The 24980-nt window shown below is 51.0% G+C and overlaps 1 long non-coding RNA gene across 1 annotated transcript; it reads right to left on the bottom strand.

The window, feature by feature from the left end:
- Positions 1-8804: 8804 nt before the first annotated feature.
- Positions 8805-12886, bottom strand: LOC138241887 (uncharacterized). The gene is made up of 2 exons (XR_011191171.1): positions 12724-12886; positions 8805-9435 (listed from the first exon to the last, which is right to left on the bottom strand). It is a non-coding gene; the product is annotated as an uncharacterized lncRNA (long non-coding RNA).
- Positions 12887-24980: the final 12094 nt, after the last annotated feature.

Raw genomic sequence — 24980 nt, 5'->3', positions numbered from 1 at the left:
AGACTGCTCATTATAGTGGGACCCCAGGAGGGCAAATCTCTGCACACTTCACTGCCTAAGGCACCTTATCTCTCTACATCCTGCCCTCCTGTAACGCACAGCAAGATCATGGAGAGAGCACACTGAAGTGCAGAAAAGTACAGTGCAGAATAATACAATTAGATCATGGTAAAAGTACAGTAAGCACAGTACAGTGCGGTAGAACACAGATCATGGTAAAAGTACAGTAAAGCGCAGTGAGATTGTGGTAAAACACAGAATAAGTGATACTTGATCTTTGATCAGAGCCAGTGTGAGGATCTCTGACCAGCCCCTGACCTGAGGCAGTCAGCCCTGCAGCCCCAGACCCCCGACCAGTGGGAGAAAAGCATCGTACCCGAGCCTCAGCCCGACCCGACCCGAGACAGGGGAGCAGGCACGGCGTGTCTCACCCTGCAGCGCTCCTGCGCAGCTCCTCCGGTGACAGACGAGCCCCACCAGCGGTGTTCCTCACCCCGCCCCCTCAGGGGCCGACCTGGGAAGACACCGGCTGTAATCTCAGCTAACCATCTCGGCAGTCAAGCCTTGGCACGTCCCGAAAGGAGGATAAACCAAACACACACAAACACACACACACACCCGTGTCCTTGCCCACGATAACAGAAACCAGAGACAGAAAACAGTGTTGCGGGGGGGGGGCAGCTGGGCGGACACTTTGCTTTTCCGTCTCTCAGTGAAAGGAAAGGGAGGCTGATATCACCATGGTCCACACGCAGGCAGCGCTGTGAGAAACCAACATGTCCCAGAACCCCCAGGAAAGAGGTATCATGGTAGCGTCATACACCCGACTACAAGCATCCCTACAACACCACCGCTGGGACTGTAGAGTCCTGCATCTCCCTGGTGGGCGCCGGGCGAGGAGCTGAGCTGAGCTGCACAGCAGGACACCCCTCAGACGCCCTCCAACGCTCGGCTTGCATGGCTCAGCGCAGTTTACTGGAAGACTCCGAGCCCAACACTTCTAGCAGCAAGAGAGGACTACCTCCTTGGGCTCAATTTCATACCAGTAGGTAGCTGTGTCAGCATGCGCAGGCTGCAAGGGACCAGGTAAAGGTGTATAACTGAAAGGCAAAGAAAAGAGACACAGTGTTTCAGAAGAAGAAGACTTCCACAGCTGAAATGTTGCGTCTCTTTTCTTTTCAGCATGGGATAAGCCTTTACCTGCTCCTTTACAATTTCATTCCTGTGGTTGAGATTTCAGGCACCGGAGATGTGGAAGGCAACATGGCGAATGGATAGATAGAAGATAGATAGATACTTTATTGATCCCGTGAGGGAAATTGCAGTGCAACAGCGGCTTAACACACACAACACAGACACAGTGTAACGAATGATACAATAATAATAATACAATACAATCAGTACAGTGAGAAGTGCACTAAGGTGAGTTACTCACGGTCCAGAACACACAAAGAACAGAACAAACCAGAACAGAACAATACACAAAAAAGTCGTGTTGCAAACCCGAATCGAACCCGAGGGGATTAACGATGGCCCCACGTGTCCGAACCAGGAGTGAACAAGCACTGGGTGCCAGGCGGGTGACACCCTGGGCAGGACACAAGGTCATCGCAGGTCAATCTTCTCACGAAACATGGGCTCACAGAGAAGCACACCGAGGATCAAGGGTGTAAGAGATTTAGGCTTCAAAGCAATGCAAAAGGGAGCTCTTTTTGTAGGATATGAATTATTCTCATTTCATCCCTGATTTACAGTGTTTAATAATACAGATCGGTGTTAATTTTTACTTCTCTAGCTGTATAATTCCCATTGAATTAGAAGATTAATGACAGCCAAATCTTCTGAAATTCACCACTAACTTTTTAAATATAAATACTACGAAAGTATACCTTGATTGAAAATGGCCTTTTTGGGTTTTTAATAAGTTCCTGCTTTATTGAAATATTAAGGCAGAAGCTCAAAAAGTTTTGATGTGCTTGAAATTCTTGATCTTCTTCTTATTATTATTCAGTTTTTATTCATGTGTTATGTCTGCAGTCCACTGGGAGAGAAATTGATTCCTGCATCAGTGACTGGACTATGCCTTTTACTTTCTCTGTTTCTGTCACTGTTGAGGCTACAGGTTTCTTCTCCTGTTGGGTCCCTGGGTTCAGTTCCGGAACTGGGGTGCTGTCTGTGTGGAGTTTGTATGTTCTCCCAGGGTTTCCTCTGGGTGCTATGGTTTCCTGACACAGTCTGAAGAGACGCTGGTAGGTTAATCTATGAACTGGCGTCATCACTCTGCTCTCCTCCCCACTGAGAGCTGGTGTGTGGTGAGAGTTCTGGCGCACTTTGGCTGCTGTCACATCATCCAGGTGGGGCTGCACATTAGTGGTAGAGGGGAGGCCCCATTACCTGTAAAGCGCTTTGAGTGGAGTGTCCAGAAAAGGCGCTATATAAATGTAAGCAATTATTATTATTAACTGGCATCTGAGAAATGGCTCTGGTGTGAGTGTGTGTCTGTCTGCCCTTTGATGAACGGGTGTCTTGCCCGGGTTCTACATCTGCACAACGTGCTGTTTTCTTTCTCCCAGGAAGCGATCAGCCCACTGAACGGTTCAGTAAGAAACACAGAAGCGAATAAAAAAAAGGCAGAAGTGTATCTGGATGTATAGCTCTTGAGAGTCAGCACGGTTTGTAGGCCGGTCTCAGCCAGGCTGGACAGAGACCAACATCGTGGTCATTCTATGCCTCTGGGAGGATGGGAGACAATCGGGCTGCTGGCTCTCGGCCTCCCTGTGAACGCACCGCGCGTTTCCTGTCACGGCCCCTCATTTCCTGTCCGCTGGGCTGGACTCTGGGCCCTCTCCTCGCTCAGTTCTGGGAGAAGATGAAGGGAATGTAAACAACTCCGAAGCAGTGAAATCATACAGCCAGGCAGTAAATAAACAGGGTTTTTAAACAGCCTGTAGTTAGTCTGAAAAACCAGCTGCCGCTCAGTGATGAAATCCTAGGGAAAGTTCACAGGGATGGACAGGATTCAGAATCCGTGTCCTTCCTATACAAATGAGGGATCTTCTGATATATCAATTTGCTATATATATATGATAGTTTTACACTATTTCAATAGTTTGTGTGGAACTAGCATGTATATTAAATCGCATCTCACCGGCTGTGTGTTTCAAAGCTCAAATTGTAGTGGAAGACAGGTGTTGATTTCAACCAATGGATATCGCAGAAATACTTTACTCAGGTCACAGTAAACCAAACCTAACCCAGCAGGCACAGGACATGAGGTAGAACAGCTCCCTGGACAGGACACCAGTCCATAGGAGACAGGACACCAGTCCTGCAGGAGACAGAACAGCACCCTGAATAGGACACCAGTCCATAGGAGACAGGATGGCACCCTGGACAGGACATAAGTCCTTTTGGAGACAGGACAGCACCCTGGACAGCACACCAGTTCATAGGAGACAGGACAGCACCCTGTACAGGACACTAGTTCTTTGGGAGACCGGAGACCAGTCCTCCAGGAGACAGGACATCAGTCCATCTGGAGTCAGGACAGCACCCTGGACAAGACCCCAGTCCATCTGGAGTCAGGACAGCACCCAGACCAGCGAACCCAGGACTTGTGCAGCAGCAGGGCCTGAGGCTAAGGTTCTGTCCCCCATGCTGTGAACTGGCACATCCCTGCCGGCTCTGCAGACACGCCGCGGACAGGGCAGGGAGCCTGCACTGCATTCCCAAGGCCAGCGGTTTGGTGTGAGGGAGTCCGGCTACACTTACATTGGCACACAGCGCCGTTCACACGCCTTACAAAACCAAACTCCGGGGTGGGCAGGCGAGTGGCCACGCTTTCCAGACCACTTGTCCCACTTCCTGTCCTGCTTCCAGCTGCCAGGGCCGGAAAAAGACACCTGCTCTCCACCAGCTGCGTTCCCAAGGATGACACAAGATTCCTCTGCCGGCTCTCCAGTGTTTAATAATGGTTATTCCTTACACTTCTATAGCGCTTTCCTGGACACTGCACTCAAGGTGCTCTACAGGTAATGGGGATTCCCTCCACCACCAGTGTGTGGCCCCACCTAGAAGATGCCCCAGTACTCCCACCACACCACACAGCTCTCAGTGGGGAGGAGAACAGAGTGATGAAGCCAGTTCAGAGAGGGGGATTATTAGGAGGCCATGACTGGTAAAGGCCAGGGGGGAATTTGGCCAGGACACTGGGGTAACACCCCTATTCTTTTTAAGAAACGCCCAGGGATTTTTAATACCAGTCAGGACCCTGGCTTTATGTCTCATCCAAAGGACAGCTAATCTATTGTTTGATGGTTCAGTCTCTGCTGGGCTGAACCAGACCACAGGACCGCCGAAGTCCGGTTCTGCTGTGCTCCGCGCTCTGCTGCGTATGGTCAGAAGCGTTAGTCATGGAAATCACAGAAGAGCTCAGGCACAGAGCCCCGACGCGCTATCAAGTGACATTTACAAACGCTGAAGCCACAGGGACAAAAGAAAATAAAGACAGCGTGTTAACCAGCATGGAAGATGTCTGCTTGGGCTACCAAAAATGTTTTGAAAGGGAGAAACCACACTTCTAGATGATATCAGCCTGGGTTTAAAAAAAAAACTGCATCTGCATTTCTGAGTCATCGATTCCTAAAATTACTCAGAGTTCATTCCTCCAGCATTTATCTGCTGAGAAAACACAGGAGGGGGGAGAAGGAAGTAGGAGCTTTAATTTCAAGAGGCCTTGATGAGCCCTGACCCAGCCCCACACAGAGACTGGACAGCCTGGCTCAAGGTCACGGGTTCCCAACAAGCCCCTCTGGTCATTAGCACTTGATTGATCCAATGATCACATCCAGCTGTTTCTTGGAAGAAACCAGGGAATCTCCTTCCACTTTCCCACCACCCTTTGTGTAAAGAAGTGCCTCCTGTCCTGACTGGAGGATCTCATCCAACTGTTTCTTGATAGACGCCGCGGTAGCGGCTTCAACAGCCTGGCTGGGCAGCTTGTTCCACACTCCCACCACCCTTTGTGTAAAGAAGCACCTCCAGTCCTGACTGGAGCATCTCATCCAGTGTTGAAAGAAACACTAGAGTATCAGCTTCACCAACATGCTGGATGGACAGCTTGTTCCACTCTCCTTCAACTCTTTGTGTAAAGAAGTGCCTTTTGTTCTCGGTGTTAAATGCTCCTCCCTGTAGTTTCCTCTTGTCCAATCTGGCTGACGTCTCAATGGTGATCCTGAAGAAGTGCACATGGGTTTCAGTGCTGACGGCTAGTTGCTAAGGTGCCAGATGCGAGTCAACTGTAGATTCCCCTGTGGCGTCGCGAGCGTGTGGGAGTGGAGAGGATGGCACTGGAGGCCCGCTTCTGCACTTTAGAGACACAAAAGGCTTTTATTTTCCACACAACATCCTGACCCCTCTGGGGAAGAGGCACGTGCAATTAGAAAATGAATAAAGCCGTGCGAACAAAGGACAAGGGTGACAGGAGCCTGGTGAGGCGCCGGGCCAGTTATCAAACGGCAGAATTAAGGGTTCACTTTGAGGGTTCAAAGGCCATCAAACTCCTTATCTGCGAGCTGGGACTGTGCGTCTTGGGTGACCAAGACGCTGAAAGTCAATTTGAAAATGTGGACCAGGGTGCCTTGTGGATTTGCGCCTCGATTGCGTGAGGGGAAAAGAGATCAACCCTACTGTACAACCCACCCCCTGAGGCTGATTGGCCGCCCAGCAGGGACTGACTGACGGCCTGTCCAATGAGAGCCAAGCCCCAGTCTGCGGTCTCAATCCGCTTAGCCAATCGGGCGGACTCCAGGATGACAGCACTGTGTCGTGAAGTGGGCGGCAGCTTCCTGCTCTTTCCCAGGTGTCTACAGCGCTGGTGCCCGTGTTGCACACATTCTGACCCGACTCCGAGGCCAGCAGGACCCGGAGAAGCGTGTCAACAATAAACCTGGAATGACCGTCCAGCGCTGAGGCCTCGTTAGGAGGACTGGTGTTGCCCTGCCATATTCCTCTCAGAAGGGCCTGCGAGGACAACAGTGCCTTCTCTGGGACTATATTGCAATATTGCTCAGATACATAAATACAATTCGTGAACCCCAAGTTAATACCTGTATATACTAACCTAACCCTTTTGAAAACTGACCCTTTTTGTTACAGTGAGCCTGTCTGATGGGACGTCTCCTCATCTCTGTGCTCGGAGCTCTCTGCTCAGCCCGGGGTCAATGTGAAAGGTCAGATCTTTCTGTCTGAAACATGAAAAAGCCTCCCTGTGTCCTGAAAGGAGTTCTCACACATCCCTTCCTCCAACTCTCCCCATCTCTTCCTCATCCCTCAATCTCTTCACCTCATGTCCATCTCTCCCTCACCCATCTCCCTCTCCATCTCTCTCCATCCTCTCTCTCAATCTCTCCATCTCTCCCTCATCCCTCTCTAACTCCCTCTCTCCATCTCTCCCTCACCCCTTTCTCACTCTCTCCATCTCTCCCTCATCTCTTCACCTTTCCTTCATTCCTCTTCATCTCTCCCTGATCCCTTCCTCACTCTTGCCACCTCTTCCTCATCCCTCTCATTCTCTTCACCTTTCCTTCATCTGTCTCCATCTCTCCCTCACCCATCTCTCTCCATCCTCGCCCTCATCCCTCTCTCTCAATCTTTTCATCTCTATCCATCCTCTCCCTCTTCCCTCTCTCCATCTTCTCCCTCATCCCTCTCTCTCACTCTCTCCATCCTCTCCCTCATCCCTCTCTCCCTCTCTCTCCTTCTTGTGTGACAGAGAGCTCCGTTGCTCCAGCTGACTGCAGTCGTCATGGAAACCTCTCGCAGGGCGCTGTCTCCAGGGCTGGTGATGACAGAGCGCCCCCCTGCCTCTGCTGTCTGCGGCCCAACTCTGTAAGCAAGTGAGACAGCCCTGGTCCCCCTGTTCCCCTGTCCCAGACTCCCCCCGTCTCCCAGTGCCCTCTGCACCGCTGTCTCCCCTGCACCCCTGTTCCCCTGTCCTCCTGTCCCCCCATAGCCTTGTCCCAAAGTCCCTCTGTCTCCCCCGCACCCCTGTTCCCCAGTCCCTCCATACCCCAGTCTCCCTGTCCCCCCCATCCCCCTGTTCCCAGTTCCCCAGTCTCCCAGTCCCCCAGTCCTCCAGTCCCCCTGTCCCCCTGTCCCGAAGACACAGAAGCTCCCTGTGCTCCTCTAATGGACTGTTGAGCTGGATGGCCTCTGTCACCCCACAAGCGTTCCGAGTGCTCCCACCCGGAGGAGCGGTCCAGTCAGAGACAGCGGCCACCGAGCAGAGGACAGGCTGCCTACAGGAGCTGGAACCTGTCCCCCTCATGTCTGAGAGGAGAGACGAGTTTGAGAAAAGTCCACCCAAACAAGCAGATCAATCAGTTAGGTCAGGAGACACAGATCTCAGCTGGACTAAAATCCAGCAGGGACTCTGCTCCTCCAGGAGCCGGGCTGGGAGCAGGGAAATGAGAGGAGGTGGTTAATCTGGGACAGGCACCGCCTCGCTCCCAGTCCCGCCCAGCGTGACAGCTGCTTGTGTCCAGAAGCTCCCCAGCTTGCCCAGAGATAGGAGGAAGTTTTTTTTTTTTATAATTTAACATTACTTTATTAACCCTTTACAATTTCTTGCATTAGGAATGATCTTTTCGCATACCCCAGCTTGCTCTCCATGAGACACACAGACACAGACAGGGAGAGAGCCTGGGGTCAGAGCACAGGGTCAGCCAGTGTACAGCGCCCCTGGAGCAGTTGGGGTTAAGGGCCTTGCTCAGGAGCCCAACGGAGTAGGATTCCTCTGCCGGCTGTGGGACTTGAACCGGCAACCTTCCAGCCACAGGCGCAGATCCTTAGCTACAGAGCCACCTGATGGCTGATGGCTGATGGCTGATGGCTGATGGCTGATGGCTGATGGCTGATGGCTGATGGCTGATGGCTGATGGCTGATGGCTGATGGCTGATGGCTGATGGCTGATGGCTGATGGCTGATGGCTGATGGCTGATGGCTGATGGCTGATGGCTGATGGCTGATGGCTGATGCGCTCTGTTATTGAATGCTCACTTTTGCCGTCTCCTTTGGGCCCTGTGGCCGAGGGGCACCCCGCAGACAAGACACAATAGCTGGTCCCACACCTTCGGGGTCGCCTCTCCTGGGCGTTTGCTCTTCATTCTAGCAGAGGTCCTCAGCCCTGAGGGGTCCAAGTCAGACTCCAGAATCTGCCGCACACAGTTCGCACTTCAGCACAGAGCTGATTTCTCACGCTGCCAACTCCAGGATCTTGGGGTGTGACGGCTCATGCACTCACTGGTGCATGCATTCATCCACTCGCTCATCCATTCACTCACTGGTGCATGCATTCATCCACTCGCTCATCCATTCACTCACTGGTACATGCATTCATCCACTCGCTCATTCATTCACTCACTGGTGCATGCATTCATCCACTCGCTCATCCATTCACTCGCTGGTGCATGCATTCATCCACTCGCTCATCCATTCACTCACTGGTGCATGCATTCATCCACTCGCTCATCCATTCACTCACTGGTGCACGCATTCATCCACTCGCTCCTTCACTCCTTGCTGAGAAAGGCTTCCTTCAAGGTTGTTCCATGAAATCACTTGGTGATTTCTGTATCCCATCTCCTTGCTTGCCTTGCTCCTTGTTCCAAAGCTGAGTGACAATGGGAGATGCTAGAATACTCCATGTGGGTTTGAGGAAAGAGTGAGCATTCCGGCTCAGGGAACTGGGGACAGAAGCTTGCCAGTGATATCACATTACACAGTAAGCACATTACACAGTCACTACACAACATGCACTTTTTGTTTTATTTTACTTCCTCAGAAACCCAGTAATACTGCAATCCCATTCTGCTTCTCAAAGAGCTTCTGTATCCTCTCTCCAGTTCTCCTGCACGGGGCTGTGCTGGACTGGGGTCATTCCTGTGGCTCCCCAGCATGGGCTATATACGACTGGGGTCACCCCTGTGGCCCCACAATATGGGGCAGTAGCAGACTGGGATCGACACAAGGCTGTTCTGGTCTGGGGTTCACGCAGGACCTTACTGGCCTGGAGTTCACACAGGGCTGTACTGGTCTGGGGTTCACGCAGGGCTGTACTGGTCTGGGGGTCATGCAGGGCCGTACTGCCTGGGGTTCATGCAGGGCTGTACTGGTCTGGGGTTCACACAGGACCTTACTGGCCTGGGGTTCACGCAGGGCTGTACTGGTCTGGGGTTCACGCAGGGCTGTACTGGCCTGGGGTTCATGCAGGGCTGTACTGGTCTGGGGTTCACGCAGGGCTGTACTGGCCTGGGGTTCACGCAGGGCTGTACTGGTCATGGAGGAGGCAGTAGAGGGTAAATCAAACCGGATAGGAGGCAGACAGCTAAGCTCTCATCCAGAGTGTCGGTCCACAGCACACACAGTATCTGATTCTGGAGGATAACAGAAAAGACAGAATAAGCAACTAAACAAAGACGTGCACAGGGTGTAAGAACACATTCAAAGCAGAAACACACTGAGACTCTGAGGCCTTTTCAGTATCAACAGTGAAACACAATCCAAAGGACACCAGTGGAGACTACAGGGAAGACCATCCAACACTGAGAACAGGAGGTGCCTCTTTACACAAAGGGTGGTGGGAGCGTGGAACAAGCTGCCCAGCCATGTGATAGAAGCCAATACCCTAGATTCTTCCAAGAAACACGTGCGAGCCTAATTAGGATCATTTGTCTACTGACAACCAAGCAGGTTGATTGGTCAGAATGGCTTCTCTTATCTTTGACACCTCTCATGTTGTTGTGCAAGGAAGGATTATTCACAATCCTTTTTTCAGATGTGGAAATAATCAACATATAAAAAAAAAAACCCACCAGAATATCAACAAATCTTAATCCATATCCAAAGCACATGGAGACAGGAGAGTTTGTGCTCGCAGTGATTTTTAATGTTTAATCAGGAACAGGAGCTCCATGCAGAAACCCGGCCCGAGCTTCGCCGCACGATCAGACAGAGCTACGTGGGACTCCGTTTGCGTATCAAGCCGTGTCAGAAGAGCAGGGTTACTTCAGGGCCGCAACGGAAAGCTGACAAGGCTGAGCTGCACAGTGACCTTTGACCGATGCGACCTTCCAGGCGGGCGTCTTGCTCACTGTAAAGGGCCCTGGTTTCTCGCTGGCGCGTGTGGGATGGGGAAAATTCTCGTCACCGCCACAAACAGAACAGAGACATCGGGCCGGGGCTGAGCCTTAATAGCGAGCGCGTGGGCAGCGAGAGTAAATAGTGCGATGCTGGCAGCCCGTACCATAACCCGGTCCGTACCAGCGGCCCCGTACTCCCAGCCCCGCGGGCGGAGAGGTTTGGAAATTTCTCTCCTCACCGCGCCCTGTCTAAATGTCAGGCCCCCTCTGCCGGCCGGGACGCTGACGGTGCTCTGTAACTCCCACGGGGCTGGCGAGAGGGGAATCTTGGGTAACTGTTTCATGACTGACACGCTTCGACTTGAATCAAACAGGAACTGACTCACTTTGTGTGAATGACAAAGGCCAAGCGAGATATTAATAGACGGTAGTATGAATAGCTACATTTCTTTATGTGTGAAAACAACAACAAGTGATTAGTGCCAGTTCAGAGTCTGTGTTTCATTTTAAAAGACTGGGTTTAAAAAGGATAATTCTACACCTCAAGGTCTGTTAGGCCATTCTCCTGACAGCTGCCTGGTGTTAAATATTTACCATGTTGCCCTGTTGCCTGTGACTACACACGTATATATAATGACACACATGTATATAATCAGCTATGCACACACGTGTGCAATGGTGCCACACAAACGACGATTCTGCCTTTTTCGAGTTTGCTCACTGTCGGGAATGTTTAAGAACGTCAGGAAGGTTATAGACAAGAGGACCGATTCGACCAACAGCCGGGCGGTCTGTTCGTAGTTAGTAGCTGATTGATCACAGGGTCTCCTCCAGCTGTGTCTTGAAAGAAGCCAGAGTATCAGTTTCAACAACATGGCTAGGCAGCTTGTTCCACACCCCCACCACTCTGTGTGTGATGACTCCACACACGCATGGCTGATTTTATATATATGTGTGTGTGTGTGTGTGTGATTGCACAGCCAAGTGTAAATATTTAACGCCAGGCAGCTGTCAGGAGAATGGCCTAACAGACCTTGAGGTGTAGGATTATACTTTTTAAACCCGGTCTTTTAAAATGAAACGCAGACTCCAAAGTGGCACTAATCGCTTGTCGTTGGTTTCACAAGCCTTTCACTTTGGTCTGGAAACAACCCACAGGAACACAGGGCAGCAGGGAGCCCAGTCTCCCTCCCTCGCTCGCTCAGACCGACAGAGTGCCTTTCGTAGTGGATCTGGAAACTGCACGGGAAGCAGGAGGAATTCTGGAATGGGGGCACTTTCCCCGGCTTCTGTGACTCGGAATGGGATTTTTCGGGAACGCCTCTGGTTTATCAGCGGGGTCGGCCGGTCTCGGGGGGGAGGGTGGTCTCCAGGCTCTGCTGTTTCTGCATCTCCATCTTTCGATCTGGGGCTCGATCTCAGGTCGGGTCCCGGTCTGTTGAAAGACGAGGAGATGGGGACCCTGGCTGCTCCCTGCCGGAGCCCGTTCACGGAAAAACAGAGAGTGTTTCCGCACTTCAGCACCGTCAGTAACACACAGACTCGCGGCGCGCCGGCCAGCGCCCTCCTCCGCGATCCCAGAGCGTGTTGGCCGCGCGGCTCTTGGGCGCAAATCCCGAAGCCTTCCGAAACACCGCGACCGTGAACCGAGCGAGAGAGCTCCAGCCGACCCACACAGATCGCACAGCTCTGTTCGGTATTCTGCTGGATTTTCCCAATCTCTCTCTTTTTTTTTGCGAGATTACTTTTATGTCCTTCTTGGGCTGCCGTATCAAAACCAGCTCACCCACCAGTTCGGGTCAGGCACGGAGCCCCACTCAAGCACACAGGAGCGGGGTCCCCTTCTGACACACGCCAGTTTGACACAACGGAGAACCACCACTCACGAATGAAAAAAATCCGATTTGCACTCCCATTTGTTCAGATATATACACAAGTGAGGAGTACTCAGAGCCAGTACTTCCTTAAATGGCTTCCGTTATTTATTCCTTGGGTTTTCATTTCTGCTGAGTCCACAAAACCCCTGGAATGACCTCGCTTGCAGTTTACTGCCGAATCCAGCGCACGCCTCACATGACGAACCCTGCTCCTGCCAGCTGCCGCCAGCACCCGCCTCAAGAGCCAAACCCGATTTACGGAAAAGCGGCCGTAGGATTCGGATTACGGAAGTCAGCTCTTACGGAAGTCGGCGCTGTCTGCACTTACCCCGTTTAACCGAGGCGTACAGGCCAGGCCAGCCCAGCGTTATTTTGTTCTTCAACTGTTATGTATTTATTTCTAAATCGCGGAAAGAACAATTTCGCCAGGAAACCCAATCCTGCAAGAACAATTTAGATACAGCGAGCGCAGGGAAGAAAGAGGGCGCCTGGCGCCGACACCACACGGCACGCCCGATCTGAAGTGGTGGTTTGAAAGTTTTGAAGCTTCGTGGGCGCACACGCGTGTCAAGCAGTTTTCACTGGAGCCGCGCGGACACGAAAACCGCTTCCTCTGCACGCCGCACCGACGTGCTCTCCGAAAAACAATGGCACGTATTTATTTAGATTTATATATATATATCCATTTACACAAACAAGCGCTCACCTAGGGTTTGTTGTGTTTGAGAAGGGAAAGTCCACAATAGGGGAAGCGTATCCTTTCAGCGTGGCCGTAAACACTCGCTTTTTTTTCCGAAAAGCACAAACTTCCTCGTAGCGTCGGGCAGGTTTTCCGCTCTGCAGCGTCACTGCCGCAGGGCCCGCGTGCGGCCCGCGGTTTCTCAGCAGCCAGTGACACAGGAAGCATTCTCTGCAAAACAACTTTTGTCACAGTTTCCACGCTCTTCAGAAACCGCACGGCTAAATATATCAGCACACGACAGCAATAACAGGATGATGCAGGCTGGAAATAGACCCTAAAACAAAGAAGAGGTTATTTTTAACTCCCTGCAAGCTAAAAATATTAATTGGTTTATTTATACGGGGCATGTACACACACACACACACGTGTGCTTTTGAAGCATGACAGAACTGAACCGGCTTCTTGTTGAATGATCCGTGTTCGGGTCCTGCTGTCCAGTTTTCAGAAGTGAGGGATCAGTGCCTCCTGCTCAGAAAGACGCTGAGAGGTGGGGGTACCCCAGGGGCACACCGGGAGGGTGAAAGCGGGGTACTGCACACACCCCAGAGCAACACAGAGGAGTGAAATTGGGGTACCTCACACACCCCAGAGGCACACAGAGAGGATGAGATTGGGGTACCTCACACACCCCAGAGGCACACAGAGAGGATGAGATTGGGGTACCTCACACACCCCAGAGGCACACAGAGAGGATGAGATTGGGGTACCTCACACACCCCAGAGGCACACAGAGAAGATGAGATTGGGGTACCTCACACACCCCAGAGGCACACTGTGAGGTGGTAGCCTCCTGGTATGCATACAGAAGAGAAAGTGAAATCACATCAAGTGGGCTTTTCAATAGCTCTTTAAGTTTTTGTTTAATGCTCATCTTACATCTGCCCTTCCTCTATGACAGCTCAGTCACTGTGCAGACTGTATCTGCTGGTCAAGCTGAGATACACCTATGAGGTATAATAATCAGCTATAATAATGATGTCAGAAGTCCTGACTATCGCTTCCCTGTATACTGTATATGCAGTCTTATACATGAAACACTGTATCTGTGCCATCTGCCTTCTGCGCTGAGTCTGCAAGTCTCCAGTCTGAGGGGGGAGGGCAAAGGCAGTGACATCACTGCCATCTCTCTCACGCACTCTCTGTGACCCCGTGCGCTGAGCTCAGGGAGGAAACGCGGTGCAGGTAAAGTCGGGGTGACTCGCGACACGACACGCTGCTCTCCTGAGCTGAACCTGCAGGGGCCTGAGCACGTGCTTGCCCATCGGTCCATCACCAACAGGGCCGGGCAGCTTGTTCCCCACTCCCACCACCCTTTGTGCAAAGAAGTGCCTCCTGTTCCCAGTGTGAGATGCCCTTCCCTGTAGTTTCCACTGGTGTCCTCTGGTTTGTGTTTCTCTGTGTTTGTTGATTCTGAAGAAGTTGACTGTGTCGGAGTCTTCGAGGGGTCTGAAGGCTTGCCTCAACTTCCCTCATAATCGTCTCTGTTCAAGACTAAAAGGGTTTAGTTCCTTCAACTGCCATTATTCTTCGTCCAGATTGGAAGTCTGGCTTGTTCGGAGGCTCTTCAATTAGCAAACCTCGCCCTCTGATCGTTCCCCGTCTGGATTCTGCCTTATCCTCAGGTACTTGGATTCTGTGACCTTCGGAAGGGGCTTATGAACGCTGTGGAATTGAATAAGTAAAAACAGTTTTTTTCTGGTTTTAGGGCACAAAAAAAAAAGCTTTTACTCATCCGCGCCCTTCCAGCTTTTCTCTCTCTGGCAACAACGAGATAAAAAAAAGCTAATATTCCGAAGTGGAATAAGTGGCATGCTAAGAGTGTAATCAATATACATCACACTTGTTTTGAAATAATGAAGCTTCCACTGTTTCGGCTAATGTTCTGTGATGTGCAAATTACTGGAGCAGAAAGCCCTACCGTGAAGCGTTTTAAAGAAAATTGAGGCTGGAGATTTTACAAGAAGCCCATGAGTGCCACTCAGGGTGGGTAATTTCAGGGATATCTATTTCTGGGCAGCAGGGACACCATGCCAGCACACAAGGGTGGGGAGGTGAGGGAGGGGGTGGGCTGATTTAGCCCCTCCCCTTCCTCGTCTCCCAGCAACATGCCGACGCGCCAATCAGTGTGATCGATGCGCTAACCAGCCAATCAGAGAGCGCCTGAGGACGTGTGGACGCCTCCCTTGCTGGACACTGGACAGAGGAGCCTACTGGACAGCTATCACAGCGCAGAGCTGGAGGGCAACCCTGCAGCAGTCCAGAGGGGATCGGGTTCGAGCCCGGCCCACTGACTGCTGCAAGACACCGTTGGTCTCCGTGACAGGGAGTTCTCAAAGACCAGAGTGCCCTTAATCACTGAATTGATTGATAATTTAAATGGATTTAAAAAATCCTAATCTCTAAAAAAATTCCAGGACTGTATATCAGATTTGGGGTGTCACCCCCCCTGTCCTGGGTGAACGCCACTCTGGTCTTGTACAGTTTCTCTCTCCTCCCCTGATCTGTGTGTCGTGGGGCTGCAGGAGGACTGAACCCCACTCTGGTCTTGTACAGTTTCTCTCTCCTCCCCTGATCTGTGTGTCGTGGGGCTGCAGGAGGACTGAACCCCACTCTGGTCTTGTACAGTTTCTCTCTCCTCCCCTGATCTGTGTGTCGTGGGGCTGCAGGTGCAGAACAGTGTCACCCAGGTGGTTCTGCACTTCAGTGGAGATGAAGTGGGTCCCCTCCTGTGTTTGAAGATTTTTAGGAATGAAAAGTGCTATACAAACACGTGATCGTTTAGTCAATTAATTTCTGAATCAATAGGAAGGTTGCAATAGGGCTCGCAGTGAATGGATCCCTGAAGCCACGAAGGAATGAGTGTTGTGTGAAAAAGACCCCAGCGATGAGAAACCTCTAACGAGACCATGGTAACGAGACTCTGGAAAAGAGCGAATGTGCCTATAGTCACTCGTATCGAAATAACCTTGTTTCTCTTTAATTGCAAGCACGGATTAGATTTTAAAAAATACAGCAGAAACTCAAAATCTAAAGGCATCACGATAAATTGGTCATAACTGAAGAGCGATTACTGAGGGGGCTGTGTAACAGCAGCTGTTTTAGTAATAACAATGTCCTCGTCAAGTATTATCATCGAGGGGCTGTTCCAGATATATTTTTGGTTTCTGACAGAATGACGATGATTAAACGGTTTGGTAACTATCCATTAGTCAGATAGGAGAAACCGCGAGGCCTGTGTCGGGGGGGGGTTGGTGGTGGCGTGTGTTTAAAAAAACGGGTTTTATTAGAAAGAAGAAACGGTTTGGCGCACAGCAGCCGTGCGGTAGGGTTAAGACACCCAAACACGCTAAAAACACGCACCCGCGGTACAAGCTGCCCTGGGCAGTGCAGCTCAAGTGTAAGTCTGGGGAAGATGTCCGAGCACCGCGTTCAACCCGCCCTCCCTCGCCTTAATGGCCCCAACCCCACCCCACCCCAGCTTTCTCGTTCCTTGTCGTGGGCCGCAGGAGCTGCAGACCTCGTCCTGGCCGTCGCTGTCCTCCCTAAAAGCTCTCAAGAGGTCACGGACGCCACTTCGCGAGCATCTGGTCGGGTCAAAGGGTTTTCGTTTCCACGGGAACTGTTTTCAGACAGAAGAGTCTGATCAGGTCGACGCGCTCTGTTACAAGAAGAAAACACGCTAATTTGTTCCAGACAAACTGCCGTTCCGGGCAGGTAAGGGACAGAAACTCATTTCGGGCTCCTGACCCACGGCTGGCTCGTCATGCTCAGACCCCCGGGACTGCCGATAGAGCCCCGATATCACGCTCGTCCCCCCAAATTCCCTCTTTATTGTAGATTTTTTTTTGTTTTATGGTCATTGTATTTGTTTTGCTTTGGCAACAGTGATCGTGCTCATCGGTCATGCCAATAAAGCACCTTGGATTGAACTGAACCGAGAGAAACTCCACCTCAATCCCCATCACTAAATTGAAAAAAAAAACACAAACCGTTTATCAGTTATTTTCACTTCATTTCTGCCCTGCAGTTTCGTTACTCGCCCTGTGTTATGTTGTGCTTTTGCTAGATTTATTTCTGTCCCAGCACTTATTTTTTTTCCTGTGGGCAGAATTTGCGATCGCGCTCGCCGGTGAAGGGGCCTTCAGACTCGTCACACACGGCGAGGGAGAGAGAGAGAGAGCGCGCAGCCGGAAAGTTTCTAAAATAGGAGACGGCTTCCGGTAAAACTGAAGGGGGGAAGGGTGGCGGTGGAAGAAGAAGAGAGAAGAAGAAGTAGAGAAAGACAGACAGAGAGCGAGAGTAAAGCACTGAGAAGGGGAAGAGGAGTCACAGAGGCTAACGGAGTCGCGCTCGCGCTCTGCCCCGCCCGGCAGGGGGGTCGGACCAACAGGAGCCGGTACCTATGGGTTGGGTTGGGGGGGGGCAGACTAACTGATCTGTGGCCATTGTGTATCAGTGAATAGAAAAGAGGAAGAAGAGGAGGAGGACGGGGGCCGTCTAAAAATATAACGACAAATAAACACAGTAGCCCTCGCCGGCGTTAATGAACACAGTAATTCGTCGGACATACCGATACAGCGCTCAGAATTGCACTGTGAGGGAGAGAGGGTGGGTGGGGGAGCAGTATGGAACAGACATTTGCAGAGACGGACAGAGAGAGAGAGAGCAACAGTCAAAGACACGGAGAGAGAAACCTAATCCCAGAATTCCCACTCCTGCCAGAACCAGCACAGCTCCCGATCCTACTGGGAGAGGAAGCTCAGTAGAGCTGCAGCCCAGCGTGTGATCTCCTGTCACTGCCTGAGGAGCAGACAGGGAGGCTCGGGTAATAATGTGTTCCGTGTTGGAAATGTCAGTATTTGTGGCTAATTGTTGCTGCTTTGGCAGCGCTGTAGTGCACCACTCACGCCAGTGCAGGCCTGTGAATGGGAGAGGGTGGGCAGGTGGGCGGGTGAGGACACGAGCGCACTCTCTCTCTCTCTCGCCCTCGCTCTCCTCCCCAGGGCTGGGCCGGACTGCTGGAGCCACGGCATCTCTCCCCTTCTTTCCTGGGCTGGGCCAGCGCCAGGCTCTGTGTGCGCGTGAGTTTCACACGCTCAGACAGTACCTCGGTGAGCCGCTGTCCGCTACTCTTGGAGTTTAGAGGGGGGAGTCCAGGGTGGAGCGTCAGCTACAGAGGACGTCTTCTGTTGCAGTGAAGCGGTCGTGTCCTCCAGTACGCCCCCAGAGACATGCCAGTGCTGGGACCTGTACCAAAACCACGAGCCAGTTTAGAGACGGGAGGAGGCCATTTGGCCCATCTAGCCTGTCTGCTCATTCGTAGATAATAAAGGTGTGACGGGAGGCACCTCTTTACACTTAGGGCGGTGGGAGTGTGGAACGAGCTGTCCAGCTATTGTTGTGGAAGCCAATACACTGGCATCTATCAAGAAACAGCTGAGATCCTCCAGTCAGGACATGAGACACACCCTTTACACAAAAGGTGGTGGGAGTGTGGAACAAGCTCCCCAGCCATGCTGTTGAAGCTGAGACCCTTGGTCAAGAAACAGCTGGATTAGATCATCGGATGAATTAGCCACTAACAACCCCCTCTGCTAGATGGGCCAAACGGCCTTCTCTCGTCTGTGACTTGTGTTATGTTTTTGTGAGCTTAAGCAGTCCTCACCAGCCATGCCTCCTCCTGTGTTCTGATATATAAATAAATGATTCCAACATCAAAGAGGAAAGTCTCAATCTGAAACAGTTCGGGGCTGTCTGGAACAGTGTGTCAGCGGATCAGGAGGAGTTTCCTCTGGGTTCGATACCTTCTGTGGGGAGTCTGCATGCTCCCCCTGTGTCAGCGGGGATTTTTACACGGTGCTCTGGCGTCCCCCACATTCCACAGTCATGCCGTCGGGGGTGACCTGCCATGTCTGCACCCCAACCAGGAAGAGTTGCTTTAATAATGGTGACACCGTCACAGACATTTCCAGTGTGCAGGTAGCAGAGAGGATATGAAAGGACTTGTTTGTTTTCAGTTTCAACTAGCTGAATTAGCTGCTGTGTTGTGTATCAGTCCCTGTATTCACAGAGAACGCAGTTGTCATAAATCGAGAGAATCCGCTAACGTGTGATTCTCTTGTTTGTTTTGCACTGGATTTCCCTCTTCAGAAACAGAACACACAGAGCAAAGTAAGCCTAACTTCCACGGCACAATTATTCACACTTGATTAGTTAATTGCGTCTTCTCTTGCAGGCACTGTTTGGATATTGAAGACTAATTATCTGCTACTTAATGTTTTTAAGTGAGGAATTTAGTATAATTGAATTTGTGTAGCATAGCTGCTCTGAGAGATAAGAACGCTGGAGCCCGAGTTACACAGCTGTCTAGGTGAGCGAGTCAGGCTGTTGCCTCTCTCGCTGAGCACAGTGACCGGCTGGCTGTGCTGTGGCCATGACTCCCGTGGCGCTTGGTGAAGAATTCACACAGCTGTGTGAGCTGGAAATCCCCACTCAGCTCTTCCCCCTCCCTGGAGCTCTGTCGCTCCCTGTCTCAGTCTCTCTCATTGCCTCTGTCTCCTGTTCCAACTCTCCTGCCTCTCCTTCTCTCTCTCTCCATACTCTCTCACCCTGTCTCCCTCTCCCCATACTCTCTTCCTCTGTCTCCCTCTCCCCTATCTCTCTCTCTCCATACTCTCTCACCCTGTCTCCCTCTCCCCATACTCTCTTCCTCTGTCCCCCTCTCCCCTGTCTCTCTCTCTCCATACTCTCTCTCCCCTCTCTCACTCTCCCCGCCTCTCTCTGTACTGTCTCTCCCAGTCTCAACTCTCTCTCTCTCATTCTCTCTCTCTCCCTGTCTCTTTCTCCTTCTCTCCCTGTCTCTCTCTTCCTCACTCTCTCCCCGTCTCTCTCGATCTCTCACATCTCTCTTCCTGTCTCTCTCCCCATCTCTCCCTGTCTCTCCCTCTCCCCGTCTCTCTCTTTTGACATTTCTGTAACTCCGTCTCTCTCTCTAATGCTCAAGTGCTCCTCTCTCACTGTTCCTCTTTCTGTCTCACTTTTTTTCAGAGATTAGGGACTTTCAGGTTAACTCAATTCAGGATGTCCTAGAAAAGGCATCTTTCTGGGTTGAGATCAAACAAACCTTATTTTTTTCTCCCTCTATATTCAATTCTTTTTGCTTTCCCCTGGTCTGACCTTTCTTTGGCTGGCTGGTGCTTCTGGTGACTCATTTCAGCTAAACAGGGTGATTTTCAAAAACTCTGTTCCACATTTCCTGAAAGCAACCGTTGACTTTTAAATTTGCCAAACTAGCAAGATACAACTTAGGAAGGGATTCAAGAGAGAAATATATATGTGATATATATATTTTTCCCTGGTGGCATGTTTGTGTTCTTGTTAAAGCTACTCTCAGATACTGCCTTTGATCCTGAATACCCTTCTGTGTGGAGTTTGCATGTTGTGTTTAAGTCCAAGTGCTGACTGGGTTTGATTGGTTATCCCAAATTCTCCCACTGCTCCATGGCCTTGAGATGGACTGGTATTCTGTCAAGGGAGAGAGCTGTCCTGCGCTTTTGGGATAAGTTCCCAGTTGCTGTACCTCCCTTACCCAGACAAGCAGCTTCCTGTGGGACGGATGAATTTCCGCTGTCCTGAGAGCTGCTGTACCTCTGCAGCTGGGGGAGCTCAGGAGAGGGACCAATGTCAAAGTGCCAAACTGTGCCCTCATCCAGCAGGCTTGGGAGGGTGAAGGCAGGCCTGCCTCTTACTGTTATTGTTCTTGCCTGCTCCCTGCCCCACACGCATACACACTGCCCCACGCACACACACACACACTGCCCCATGCGCACACAAACCGCCCCACACGCACACAAACTGCTCCACGCGCACACACAAACTGCCCCACGCGCACACACACTGCCCCACGCGCACACACACTGCCCCACACGCACACAAACTGCTCCACGCGCACACACAAACTGCCCCACGCGCACACACACTGCCCCACGCGCACACACACTGCCCCACACGCACACAAACTGCCCCACACGCACACAAACTGCTCCACGCGCACACACAAACTGCCCCACGCGCACACACACTGCCCCATGCGCACACAAACCGCCCCACACGCACACACACTGCCCCACACGCACACAAACTGCTCCACACGCACACACAAACTGCCCCACGCGCACACACACTGCCCCACGCGCACACACACTGCCCCACGCGCACACACACTGCCCCACACGCACACACACTGCCCCACACACACTCACATTGCTCCACACGCACACAAACTGCCCCACGTGCACACACACTGCCCCACACACACACAAACTGCCCCACGTGCACACATACTGCCCCACGCGCACACACACTGCCCCACACGCACACACACTGCCCCACACACACTCACATTGCTCCACACGCACACAAACTGCCCCACGTGCACACAAACTGCCCCACGTGCACACACACTGCCCCACGCGCACACACAAACTGCTCCACATGCACAGATAAACACACACACACACACAAAGCCCCACTTTCTCCTGCCAGAGAGGAACTGGAAGTAAGGAGGAAGGGAAGCGATCTGGCAGCCGTTCTCCAAACATGCGTCCAATACAGGAGCTGGGGCGAGTCCTGAGGCCGGAGAGCACAGATCACAGGCCAGGCATGGGCCCGGAGTTTCAGGGGTGAACTGTGTGACTGTGCAGGAAACCCTCGTCGCTGAGCAGGAAGATGGACTGTGATGAGGGCCCCCGATAGTCATTGTGGAGTGAAAAGAGGGGGCCAAAGAGGAGAGAAAGTGAGGGTTTTAATAACATACTCTTGGATTTTTTTCTGTGTGTTTGAAAGCTGAAACACATTTGCAAAACAAACAAAAAACAGTTTGCCAAAGGAACAGGAACCGAGGAAATTGAGGTAGAGCAGCATCGAGAGCAGCAGGAAGTCACATGACCTGGACAGCAGGGGGAAGTTCACAGCATGCCTGACGGCAGATCATCAGGACACCAGGACACCAGGACACCAGGACAGGGGCACACAAGCACAGGAGAACACAAGGACACAAGTACACAAAGACATGAGCACACGAGAACACAAGGAAATTAGTACATGAAGACACGAGCACACAAGGACACGAGCACACAAGGACACGAGGACTTCAGGGCAGAGCACACGAGGACACGAGGATTTCAGGGCAGAGCACACGAGGACACGAGGACTTCAGGACACAAGGAAGGGTTTAAGCAAGAGGAGGGCATTCGGCTGCCCTCATCGACTGCAGGATCATTGTTGTGCTGCTAGGTCCAGATGTGTTTACCTTAACTGCTTCTAGAACATATCACACACTTGCCTATTCTCTACTAATCTTATTTCACACCACTTTGTCAATTCATCTATATTAAGGACTGATGCACCATCTCTGATGCTCCTGCGGGGCTGTTTGGCACCATGTGTACAGAACAGGTGTGTAAGATCACAGACAGCAGGATCGGCACTCTTCCAATATCATATGAGATTACTGCTGTCTAGTGTCTCTGGCTGCTCTGCAGTTGCCATGGAAACACATGTTGAGAACAGTCTGCACACATGCACACACCCCCATCACATGGGAAACAGGTCGGCCTCTGGGAAATGGCTTGGATGAGATCTTCGGATCCCTTAGCTCCTAGGAGAGGTTCCTGCAGCTCCGGTCCAGGAGAGTCACAGCATCTCCTGGTTTTTGCTCCAACTCCTCTCTGAATCAGACCAATCTTTTGCTTCAGTCTGAGGGGTTAACATGCTCTCCAGATGCCTGCTCTTTGGCTGCCCATAAAACCTGCAGGACTGTAGCTCTCCAGGATCAGGACTGGAACTTCAGACTGCTGCCTTAGCTTTTAATGACCGAACAGCCTCGTCTTATTCACACCCCTTCAGACAGCACACTGTTCCTACGTGTGCACCTCTGTTACTGTTTACCAGACCTAATGGGTGATCCAATTGGATATTATCTTCTCAACAACAGCAGCCACTTAATCTGGCACTGGCTACATCCAAATAAACATTAGAAAGCTTTAAGAAGAACCTATGATCACGAGGGGGCAGAGGGGACGAGAGGTATATATTTTTGACGGTTTGGGGAGAATCTGCATCCACAAAATGGCTGCTCCAGTCCCAAGCTCCTTGACAGCTGTTTCTTAGAGTCCACTCCTTATTTTCACCAGTGATCCTGGTGACAAACACACCCTTAGAGATTTTACACACGCCCAGGGTGGAAATGAGAAGATGGCTATATGATGCAAACTACAGATAGATTAAAGGCTTTAAAAATGCAATCTTCCTGAATACAGTATTGTGTTGACTTGCTGCACTGTAGGACACCGGTCTGCAAGCCCATCGGGAATGGCCACGCCCTCTTTGTTTTGTTTCCAGTTCCTCTGCGAAGGGCAACCAATAGTGTCACTGCCGATCCTTTTATGGGCCTTGAGGAGGCGTGACTCTTCCTGATTGGTTGCCTGACAACCAATGGAATTATAGCATATCAGTATACTACTGTACTAGGCAACACTTCGATTTCACACCAAATCTTTTTTCCCATAATTATCCCCAGTGCTGTTTAGAACGTCCCTCGGAACAAGACTAGTCTCTTCAATTCAATACTAAAGACTCGGGGCTCTTCCTATCCTTTAATTTGAAGGTGTCTCTTCAAATTGCAACTTGAGGTTCAAAGCTTTCCCGCTGTGTCCCTCATCAGAAACAAATGGGTGCACACTCTGAGCGCTGAGAGCGAGGAGAAAGCTGAGCTCCATTCGTGTGCTGTTTGGTCTTTGGGTGCCCCTGCTATTCCTTTTGAACAGTGTTTTAAGGAGGACACCGTCATGGCACAACATCAGCTACCAGGCCGGTTTCACAGCTCTTCCTCACACACGCCACTGCCGGCCCACAATAGGCACGGCGCTGCCACAGAGGCCTTGGTCAGGCGCGTGGGAACAATAAGCAGCAACAGGAACATTCTGCATCTGATACCGAGACCAGGAGGCACTTCTTTACACTAAGAGCTGTGGGGGGTGTGGAACAAGTTGCCCAGCCCTGTTTTTGAAGCCAATATCCTGGCTTCTTTCAAGAAACAGCTGGACAAGATCCTCCAGTCAGGACAGGAAGCACGTCTTTACGCAAAGGGTGGTGGGGGTGTGGGCCTGACTTCTTTCAAGAAACAGCTGGATGAGATCTTGGCATCAATTAGCTACTAACGAGCAAACAGTCTGGGTGGGCTGAAGGGCTCCTTTCGCCTGTGACCAGTGTGATGGTCCGATGTACAATTGCCAGTTCCCTCTGTGCGTCTGCATGCAGGGCTTGAAGCCAGATTCCTAGAGTTGTTAAGATCTTCATTAAACGGCAAAGACATTGAAGCTAACTTTCAAAATACCAAAGTTGGTGGCTTCAATCCGAACTTACAGGTCTGGAGAGGAGAGGAAAGCTCTTAAAACTAATGTTGGATATATAAATACAATCAATATATAATGATATACAATAATTGGACAACAGAAGTGGAAAAATACACTTAAAACTAGTAGTATTCATGATTAAACATCTTATTAGGTCTTGGAAAACAACACCTTATTCGTGAATTAACAGACAGAGGGGCGCATGAATAAAAAAGTTCAAGTTTTGGCTCTTGCCCTGACAAGCCTTGTAGTCAGTGATCTTATTTACTTAAAGTAAATACTGTAAATGAAAAAAAGGTTCCACACAGACAGACGTGTGAGCTCAATTTCCATATCAACAGTTCTCGAAGTATTATATTTTCAGCTTTAGATCTGTTAATATCTCATTCTTCTTAACCAAAAACACATGTGGCTTTTTTCCCCTGAGAGCTGGTGAGGCAGAGCGTCTGACCCTATCTGTTTTTCCGACAGGCAACAGGCAGCCCTAGTCAGCCTCAGCAACCAGCAGTGATATCATGGAGCACAGGAAGTGACATCACTTCCTGTTTTGTGAACTGTGGTGATTAAAGTCAAGCCACATGCCTGAAATAGCACATGTAGATGAGCATGCAAAATAATCGGGTGAAAGGTTCCTCTCCCCCCCCCTTTACTTTCCTCTATTTTCTTCTTCTTATCTTTGGGGCATCTTCACGAGAGGCCTGGGGTTAATTTGAAAATTTTCCCTGTATTAAAAACAATCAGGCTTTATTTTTCCAAAGCAACGCAGAGTACAGGCTCATTCAAAGCATATTACTCAGGGGAAGACAA

This window comes from Lepisosteus oculatus, chromosome 11 (assembly GCF_040954835.1).
Source record: "Lepisosteus oculatus isolate fLepOcu1 chromosome 11, fLepOcu1.hap2, whole genome shotgun sequence".
Taxonomy (NCBI): Eukaryota; Metazoa; Chordata; class Actinopteri; order Semionotiformes; family Lepisosteidae; genus Lepisosteus; species Lepisosteus oculatus.
This window is presented reverse-complemented; position numbering and strand designations above follow the sequence as displayed.